This window comes from Triticum aestivum, chromosome 1D, assembly GCF_018294505.1.
Source record: "Triticum aestivum cultivar Chinese Spring chromosome 1D, IWGSC CS RefSeq v2.1, whole genome shotgun sequence".
Classification (NCBI taxonomy): Eukaryota; Viridiplantae; Streptophyta; class Magnoliopsida; order Poales; family Poaceae; genus Triticum; species Triticum aestivum.
In genome coordinates, this window is record NC_057796.1 from 312643523 (window position 1) to 312653655 (window position 10133).

Sequence of the window (10133 nt, forward strand, 5' to 3'; positions counted from 1 at the left end):
TCCGATGTCCGAATAACACCTTCCAATATATCAATCTTTACCTCTCGACTATTTCGAGACTCCTCGTCATGTCCGTGATCTCATCCTAGATTCCGAACAAACTTCGGTCACCAAAACACATAACTCATAATACAAATCATCATCGGACGTTAAGCGTGCGGACCCTACGGGTTCGAGAACTATGTAGACACGACCGAGACACATCTCCGGTCAATAACCAATAGCGGAACCTGGATGCTCATATTGGTTCCTACATATTCTACGAAGATCTTTATCGGTCAAACCGCAATAACAACATACGTTATTCCCTTTGTCATCAGTATGTTACTTGCCCGAGATTCGATTGTTGGTATCATCATACCTAGTTCAATCTCGTTACCGGCAAGTCTCTTTACTCGTTCCGTAATGCATCATCCTGCAACTAACTCATTAGTCACATTGCTTGCAAGGCTTATAGTGATGTGCATTACCGAGAGGGCTCAGAGATACCTCTCCGATACTCGGAGTGACAAATCCTAATCTTGATCTATGCCAACCCAACAAACATCTTCAGAGACACCTGTGAGTATCTTTATAATCACCCAGTTACGTTGTGACGTTTGATAGCACACAAGGTGTTCCTACGGTATTCGGGAGTTGCATAATCTCATAGTTAGAGGAATATGTATAAGTCATGAAGAAAGCAATAGCAATAAAACTTAACGATCATTATGTAAGCTAAGGGATGGGTCTTGTCCATCACATCATTCTCTAATGATGTGATCCCGTTCATCAAATGACAACACATGTCTATGGTCAGGAAACTTAACCATCTTTGATTAACGAGCTAGTCAAGTAGAGGCATACTAGGGACACTCTGTTTTGTCTATGTATTCACACATGTACTAAGTTTCCGGCTAATACAATTCTAGCATGAATAATAAATATTTATCATGATATAAGTAAATATAAATAACAACTTTATTATTGCCTCTAGGGCATATTTCCTTCAGTCTCCCACTTGCACTTGAGTCAATAATCAAGATTACATTGTAATGATTATAACTGGAGTCTTGGTGCTGATCATGTTTTGCTCGTGGAAGAGGCTTAGTCAACGGGTCTGCATCATTCAAATCCGTATGTATTTTGCAAATCCCTATCTCTCCCTCCTTGACTTGATTGCGGATGGAGTTGAAGTGTCTCTTGATGGGTTTTGGTTCTCTTGTGAAATCTGGATTCCTTCGCTAAGGCAATTGCTCCAGTATTGTCACAAAAGATTTTCATTGGACTCGATGCACTAGGTATTACAACTAGATCGGATATGAACTCCTTCATTTGCTGCTTTCGAAGCAGCTATGTACTCCGCTTCACACATAGATCCCGCCAGGACGCTCTACTTGGAACTGCACCAACTTACATCTCCACCATTCAATATAAATACGTATCCGGTTTGTGACTTAGAGTCATCCGGATCAGTGTCAAAGCTTGCATCAATGTAACCATTTACGACAAGCTCTTTGTCACCTCCATAAACGAGAAACATATCCTTAGTCCTTTTCAGGTATTTCAGGATGTTCTTGACCACTGTCCAATGATCCACTCCTGGATTACTTTGGTACCTCCCTGCTAAACTTATAGCAAGGCACATATCAGGTCTGGTACACAGCATTGCATACATGATAGAACCTATGGCCAAGGAATAGGGAATGACTTTCATTTTCTCTCTATCTTCTGTAGTGGTCGGGCATTGAGTCTGACTCAACTTCACACCTTGTAACACAGGCAAGAACCCTTTCTTTGACTGATCCATTTTGAACTTCTTTAAAACTTTATCAAGGTATGTGCTTTGTGAAAGTCCAATTAAGCGTCTTGATCTATCTCTATAGATCTTGATGCCCAATATATAAGCAGCTTCACCGAGGTCTTTCATTGAAAAATTCTTATTCAAGTATCCTTTTATGCTATCCAGAAATTCTGTATTATTTCCAATCAACAATATGTCATCCACATATAATATTAGAAATGCTACAGAGCTCCCACTCACTTTCTTGTAAATACAGGCTTCTCCAAAAAGTCTGTATAAAACTATATGCTTTGATCACACTATCAAAGTGTATATTCCAACTCCGAGAGGCTTGCACCAGTCCATAAATGGATCGCTGGAGCTTGCACACTTTGTTAGCACCTTTAGGATCAACAAAACCTTCTGGTTGCATCATATACAACTCTTCTTTAAGAAATCCATTAAGGAAGGCAGTTTTGATATCCATTTGCCAAATTTCATAATCATAAAATGCGGCAATTGCTAACATGATTCGGATAGACGTAAGCATCGCTACGGGTGAGAAGGTGCTACCTCTTGAGCATGCGTTGGTTTTCCCTTGAAGAGGAAAGGGTGATGCAACAAAGTAGCGTAAGTATTTCCCTCAGTTTTTGAGAACCAAGGTATCAATCCAGTAGGAGATAACACGCAAGTCACCTAGTACCTGCACAAACAATCAAGAACCTTGCAACCAACGCGATAAAGGGGTTGTCAATCCCTTCACGGTCACTCGCAAAAGTGAGATATAATAATTATAATAAGATAAATATTTTTGGTATTTTTGTTGTATAGATTGGAAAGTAAAGATGGCAAAATAGTAAAACGAGATGTGATGTAAATAAAAGAGATGCAATATAATAAGAAAGAGACCCCAGGGCCATAGGTTTCACTAGTGGCTTCTCTCAAGATAGCATATATTACGGTGGGTGAACAAACTACTGCCGAGCAATTGATAGAAAAGCTCATAGTTATGAGAATATCTAGGCATGATCATGAATATAGGCATCACGTCCGTGTCAAGTAGACCAAAGCGATTCTGCATCTACTACTATTACTCCACACATCGACCGCTATCCAGCATGCATCTAGAGTATTAAGTTCATAAGAACAGAGTAACGCATTAAGCAAGATGACATGATGTAGAGGGATAAACTCAAGCAATATGATATAAACCCCATCTTTTTATCCTCGATGGCAACAATACAATACTTGCCTTGTTGCCCCTACTGTCACTAGGAAAGGACACCGCAAGATTGAACCCAAAGCTAAGCACTTCTCCCATTGCAAGAAAGATCAATCTAGTAGGCCAAACTAAACTGATAATTCGAAGAGACATGCAAATATATCAAATCATGCATATAAGAATTCAGAGAAGAATCAATAATATTCATAGATAAACTTGATCATAAATCCACAATTCATCGGATCTTGGCAAACACAACGCAAAAGGGTATTACATCGAATAGATCTCCAAGAACATCGAGGAGAACTTTGTATTGAGAACCAAAGAGAGAGAAGAAGCCATCTAGCTAATAACTATGGACCCGAAGGTCTGTGGTAAACTACTCACACATCATCGGAGAGGCTATGGTGTTGATGTAGAAGCCCTCCGTGATCGATTCCCCCTCCGACAGATCGCCGGAAAAGGCCCCAAGATGGGATCTCATGGGTACAGAAGGTTGCGGCGGTGTAAAAGTGGTTTCGTGGCCCCCCTGATGTTTTTAGGGTATAAGAGTATATATAGGCGAAAGAAGTACGTCGGTGGAGCTCCGTGGGGCCCACGAGGGTGGGGGCGCGCCTACCCCCCGGGCGCGCCCTCCTACCTCGTGCCCGCCTCACGGAGTTCCAAACTTCAACTCCAAGTCTTCTGGATTGTGTTTGTTCCAAGAAAGATCATCGCAAAGGTTTCATTCCGTTTGGATTCCGTTTGGTATTCCTTTTCTGCAAAACACTGAAATAGGCCAAAAAACTGGCACTGGGCCTTCGGTTAATAGGTTAGTCCCAAAAATAATATAAAAGAGCATATTAAAACCCATTAAATATCCAAAACAGATAATATAATAGCATGGAACAATAAAAAATTATAGATATGTTGGAGACGTATCAAGCATCCCCAAGCTTAATTCCTGCTCGTCCTCGAGTAGGTAAATGATAAAAACAGAATTTTTGATGTGGAATGCTACCTAACATAATTTTCAATGTAATTTTCTTTATTGTGGCATGAATGTTCAGATCCGAAAGATTCAAGACAAAAGTTTAATATTGACATAAAAATAATAATACTTCAAGCATACTAACCAAGCAATTATGTCTTCTCAAAATAACATAGCCAAAGAAAGCTCATCCCTACAAAATCATATAGTTTGGCCATGCTCCATCTTCGTCACACAAAATGCTCCAATCATGCACAACCCCGATGACAAGCCAAGTAATTGTTTCATACTTTAGTATTCTGAAACTTTTTCAACTTTCACGCAATACATGAGCGCGAGCCATGGACATAGCACTATAGGTGGAATAGAACGGTGGTTGTGGAGAAGACAAAAAATAGGAAGATGGTCTCATATCAACTAGGCGTATTAATGGGCTATGGAGATGCCCATCAATAGATATCAATGTGAGTGAGTAGGGATTGCCATGCAACGGATGCACTAGAGCTATAAATGTATGAAAGCTCAACAAAAGAAACTAAGTGGGTGTGCATCCAACTTGCTTGCTCATGAAGACCTAGGGCGTTTGAGGAAGCCCATTGTTGGAATATACAAGCCAAGTTCTATAACGAAAATTCCCACTAGTATATGAAAGTGACAAAATAAGAGACTCTCTATCATGAAGATCATAGTGCTACTTTGAAGCACAAGTGTGGAAAAAGGATAGTAACATTGCCCCTTCTCTCTTTTTCTCTATTTTTTTGGGCCTTTTCTCTTTTTTATTTGGCCTTTCTCTTTTTTTGGGCCTTCTCTTTTTTATTTGGCCTTTCTCCTTTTTTGTTTCCTCACACGGGACAATGCTCTAATAATGATGACCATCACACTTCTATTTATTTACAACTCAAGTATTACAACTCGATACTAGAACAAAATATGACTCTATATGAGTGCCTCCGGCGGTGTACCGGGATGGGCAATGAATCAAGAGTGACATGTATGAAAAAATGTGAATGGTGGCCTTGCCACAAATACGATGTCAAATACATGATCATACAAGGCAATATGACAATGATGAAGCGTGTCATAATAAACGGAACGGTGGAAAGTTGCATGGCAATATATCTCGGAATGGCTATGGAAATGCAATAATAGGTAGGTATGGTGGCTGTTTTGAGGAAGGTATATGGTGGGTTTATGGTACCGGCGAAAGTTGCGCGGTACTAGAGAGGCTAGCAATGGTGGAAGGATGAGAGTGCGTATAATCAATGGACTCAACATTAGTCATAAAGAACTCACATATTTATTGCAAAAATCTACAAGTCATCAAAACCAAGCACTACGCGCATGCTCCTAGGGGGATAGATTGGTAGGAAAAGACCATCGCTCGTCCCCGACCGCCACTCATAAGGAGGACAATCAAAGAAACACCTCATGCTTCAAATTTGTTACACAACGGTTACCATACGTGCATGCTACGGGACTTGGAAACCTCAACACAAGTATTTCTCAAATTCACAATTACTCAACTAGCACAACTCTAATATCACCATCTTCATATCTCAAAACAATCATCAAGTATCAAACTTCTCATAGTATTCAATGCACTATATATGAAAGTTTTTATTATACCCATCTTGAATGCCCATCATATTAGGACTAATTTTATAACCAAAGCAAATTACCATGCTGTTCTAAAAGACTCTCAAAATAATATAAGTGAAGCATGAGATATCAATAATTTCTATAAAATAAAACCACCACCGTGCTCTAAAAAGATATAAGTGAAGCACTAGAGCAAAATTATCTAGCTCAAAAGATATAAGTGAAGCACATAGAGTATTCTAATAAATTCCGATTCATGTGTGTCTCTCCCAAAAGGTGTGTACATCAAGGATGATTGTGGTAAACTAAAAAGCAAAGACTCAAATCATACAAGACGCTCCAAGCAAAACACATATCATGTGGTGAATAAAAATATAGCCTCAAGTAAAGTTACCGATAGACGAAGACGAAAGAGGGGATGCCTTCCGGGGCATCCCCAAGCTTAGGCTTTTGGTTGTCCTTGAATTTTACCTTGGGGTGCCTTGGGCATCCCCAAGTTTAGGCTCTTGCCACTCCTTATTCCAAAATCCATCAAATCTTTACCCAAAAACTTGAAAACTTCACAACATAAAACTTCAACAGAAAATCTCATGAGCTCCGTTAGTATAAGAAAATAAACCACCACTTTAAGGTACTGTAATGAACTCATTATTTATTTATATTGGTGTTAATACTACTGTATTCCAACTTCTCTATGGTTCATACCCCCCGATACTACGCATAGATTCATCAAAATAAGCAAACAACACACGAAAAACAGAATCTGTCAAAAACAGAACAGTCTGTAGAAATCTGTGACTTTCGAATACTTATGTAACTCCAAAAATTCTGAAATAAATTGGTGGACGTGAGGAATTTGTCTATTAATCATCTTCAAAAAGAATCAACCTAAAATCACTCTCCAGTAAAAAATGACAGCTAATCTCGTGAGCGCAAAAGTTTCTGTTTTTTACAGCAAGATCGCAAAGACTTCACCCAAGTCTTCCCAAAGGTTCTACTTGGCACAAACACTAATTAAAAAATAAAACCACATCTAAACAGAAGCTATATGAATTATTTATTACTAAACAGGAGCAAAAAGCAAAGAACAAAAATAAAATTGGGTTGCCTCCCAACAAGCGCTATCGTTTAACGCCCCTAGCCAGGCATTAATAATTTTGATGATGCTCACATGAAAGACAATTGAAGCGCAAAGAGCATCATGAAACACGTGACAAACACGTCTAAGTCTAACATACTTCCTATGCATAGGCATCTTATAGGCAAACAAATTATCATAGCAAGCAAAAACTTGCATATGCAAGGAAGAGGAAAGAAACAATAGCAATCTCAACATAACGAGAGGTAATTTAGTAACATGAAAATTTCTACAACCATATTTTCCTCTCTCATAATAATTGCATGTGGGATCATAAGCAAATTCAACAAAATATCTATCACATAAAAATATTTTCAACACGATCCACATGCATGCAAAGTTGACACTCTTCCAAAATAGTGGGATTAACATTAACTAAAGTCATGACCTCTCCAAACCCACTTTTATCAAAAATTTCATAAGATTGAACATTTTCAAAATATGTGGGATCTAAAGTTGACACTCTTCCAAACACACTTTCAATATTATTGCAAACATTATTATAAATCTCATATTCATCATGGGACTTAAATAAATTTTCAAGATCATAAAAAGAATCACCCCAATCATGATCATTGCAACAAGTAGTAGACATAGCAAAACTAGCATCCCCAAGCTTAGGGTTTTGCTTATTTTTAGCGTAATTGACATTAATAGAATTTAAAATAACATCATTGCAATCATTCTTTTTATTCAAAGATCTATCGTGAATCTCTTCATAAATTTCTTCATCACAATTTTTAGATTCACGAATTTCAAGCAAAACTTCATAAAGATAATCTAGTGCACAAAACTCACTAGCAATTGGTTCATCATAATTGGATCTCTTAAAAAGATTAGCAAGTGGATGAGTATCCATAAACCTTTTAGCAAGCGAAGATGCAAGCAAAAAGAAGGCACATGGTAACACAAGCAAACAAAAGATCGAATGGAAGGAAGGCGAAGAAAAGGGAAACTGTTTTCGAAAATCGTTTTAGAAGTGGGGGAGAGGAAAACGAGAGGCGAATGGCAAATAATGTAATGCGAGGGAGAAGAGTTTATGATGGGTACTTGGTATGTCTTGACTTGGCGTAGTATCCCCGGCAACGGCGCCAGAAATCCTTCTTGCTACCTCTTGAGCATGCGTTGGTTTTGCCTTGAAGAGGAAAGGGTGATGCAGCAAACTAGCGTAAGTATTTCCCTCAGTTTTTGAGAACCAAGGTATCAATCCAGTAGGACATAACACGCAAGTCACCTAGTACCTGCACAAACAATCAAGAACCTTGCAACCAATGCGATCAAGGGGTTGTCAATCCCTTCACGGTCACTCGCAAAAGTGAGATCTAATAAAGATAATAAGATAAATATTTTTGGTATTTTTGTTGTATAGATTGGAAAGTAAAGATTGCAAAATAGTAAAACGAGATGTGATGTAAATAAAAGAGATGCAATATAATAAGAAAGAGACCCGGGGGCCATAGGTTTCACTAGTGGCTTCTCTCAAGATAGCATATATTACGGTGGGTGAACAAATTACTGCCGAGCAATTGATAGAAAAGCGCATAGTTATGAGAATATCTAGGCATGACCATGAATATAGGCACCACGTCCGTGTCAAGTAGACCGAAACGATTCTGCATCTACTACTATTACTCCACACATCGACCGCTATCCAGCATGCATCTAGAGTATTAAGTTCATAAGAACAGAGTAACACATTAAGCAAGATGACATGATGTAGAGGGATAAACTCAAGCAATATGATATAAACCCCATCTTTTTATCCTCGATGGCAACAATACAATACGTGCCTTGCTGCCCCTACTGTCACTGGGAAAGGACACCGCAAGATTGAACCCAAAGCTAAGCACTTCTCCCATTGCAAGAAAGATCAATCTAGTAGGCCAAACTAAACCAATATTCGAAGAGACTTGCAAAGATATCAAATCATGCATATAAGAATTCAGAGAAGAATCAAATAATATTCATAGATAAACTTGATCAGAAATCCACAATTCATCGGATCTCGACAAACACACCGCAAAATAGTATTACATCGAATAGATCTCCAAGAACATCGAGGAGAACTTTGTATTGAGAACCAAAGAGAGAGAAGAAGCCATCTAGCTAATAACTATGGACCCGAAGGTCTATGGTAAACTACTCACACATCATCGGAGAGGCTATGGTGTTGATGTAGAAGCCCTCCGTGATCGATTCCCCCTCCGGCAGATCGCCGGAAAAGGCCCCAAGATGGGATCTCGCGGGTACAGAAGGTTGCGGCGGTGGAAAAGTGGTTTCGTGGCTCCCCTGATGTTTTTAGGGTATAAGAGTATATATAGGAGAAAGAAGTACGTCGGTGGAGCTCCATGGGGCCCATGAGGGTGGGGGGCGCGCCTACCCCCCTAGGTGCGCCCTCCCGCCTCGTGGCCGCCTCGCGGAGTTCCAGACTTCAACTCCAAGTCTTCTGGATTGCGTTTGTTCCAAGACAGATCATCGCGAAGGTTTCATTCCGTTTGGATTCCATTTGGTATTCCTTTTCTGCAAAACACTGAAATAGGAAAAAAAACAAAAACTGGCACTGGGCCTTCGATTAATAGGTTAGTCCCAAAAATAATATAAAAGAGCATATTAAGGCCCATTAAACATCCAAAACAGATAATATAATAGCATGGAACAATAAAAAATTATAGATACATTGGAGACGTATCAGAAGGTCTCATCGTAGTCAACTCCTTGAACTTGTCGAAAACCTTTCGCAACAAGTCGATCTTTGTAGACAGTAACTTTACCGTCAGCGTCAGTCTTCTTCTTGAAGATCCATTTATTCTCTATGGCTTGCCGATCATCAGGCAAGTCAACCAAAGTCCATACTTTGTTCTCATACAAGGATCCCATCTCAGATTTCATGGCCTCAAGCCATTTCGCGGAATCTGGGCTCATCATCGCTTCCTCATAGTTCGTAGGTTCGTCATGGTCTAGTAACATGACTTCCAGAACAGGATTACTGTACCACTCTGGTACGGACCATACTCTGGTTGACCTATGAGGTTCGGTAGTAACTTGATGTGAAGTTTCATGATCATCATCATTAACTTCCTCACTAATTGGTGTAGGCATCACTAGAACTGATTTTTGTGATGAACCATTTTCCAATTCGAGAGAAGGTACAACTACCTCATCAAATTCTACTTTCCTCCCACTCATTTCTTTTGAGAGAAACTCCTTCTCTAGAAAGGATCCATTCTTAGCAACAAATGTCTTGCCTTCGGATCTGTGATAGAAGGTGTACCCAACAATTTCTTTTGAGTATCCTATGAAGACGCACTTCTCCGATTTGGGTTCGAGCTTATCAGGTTGAAGCTTTTTCACATAAGCATCGCAACCCCAAACTTTAACAAACGACAACTTAGGTTTCTTGCCAAACCACAGTTCATATGGTGTCGTCTCAACGGATTTAGAT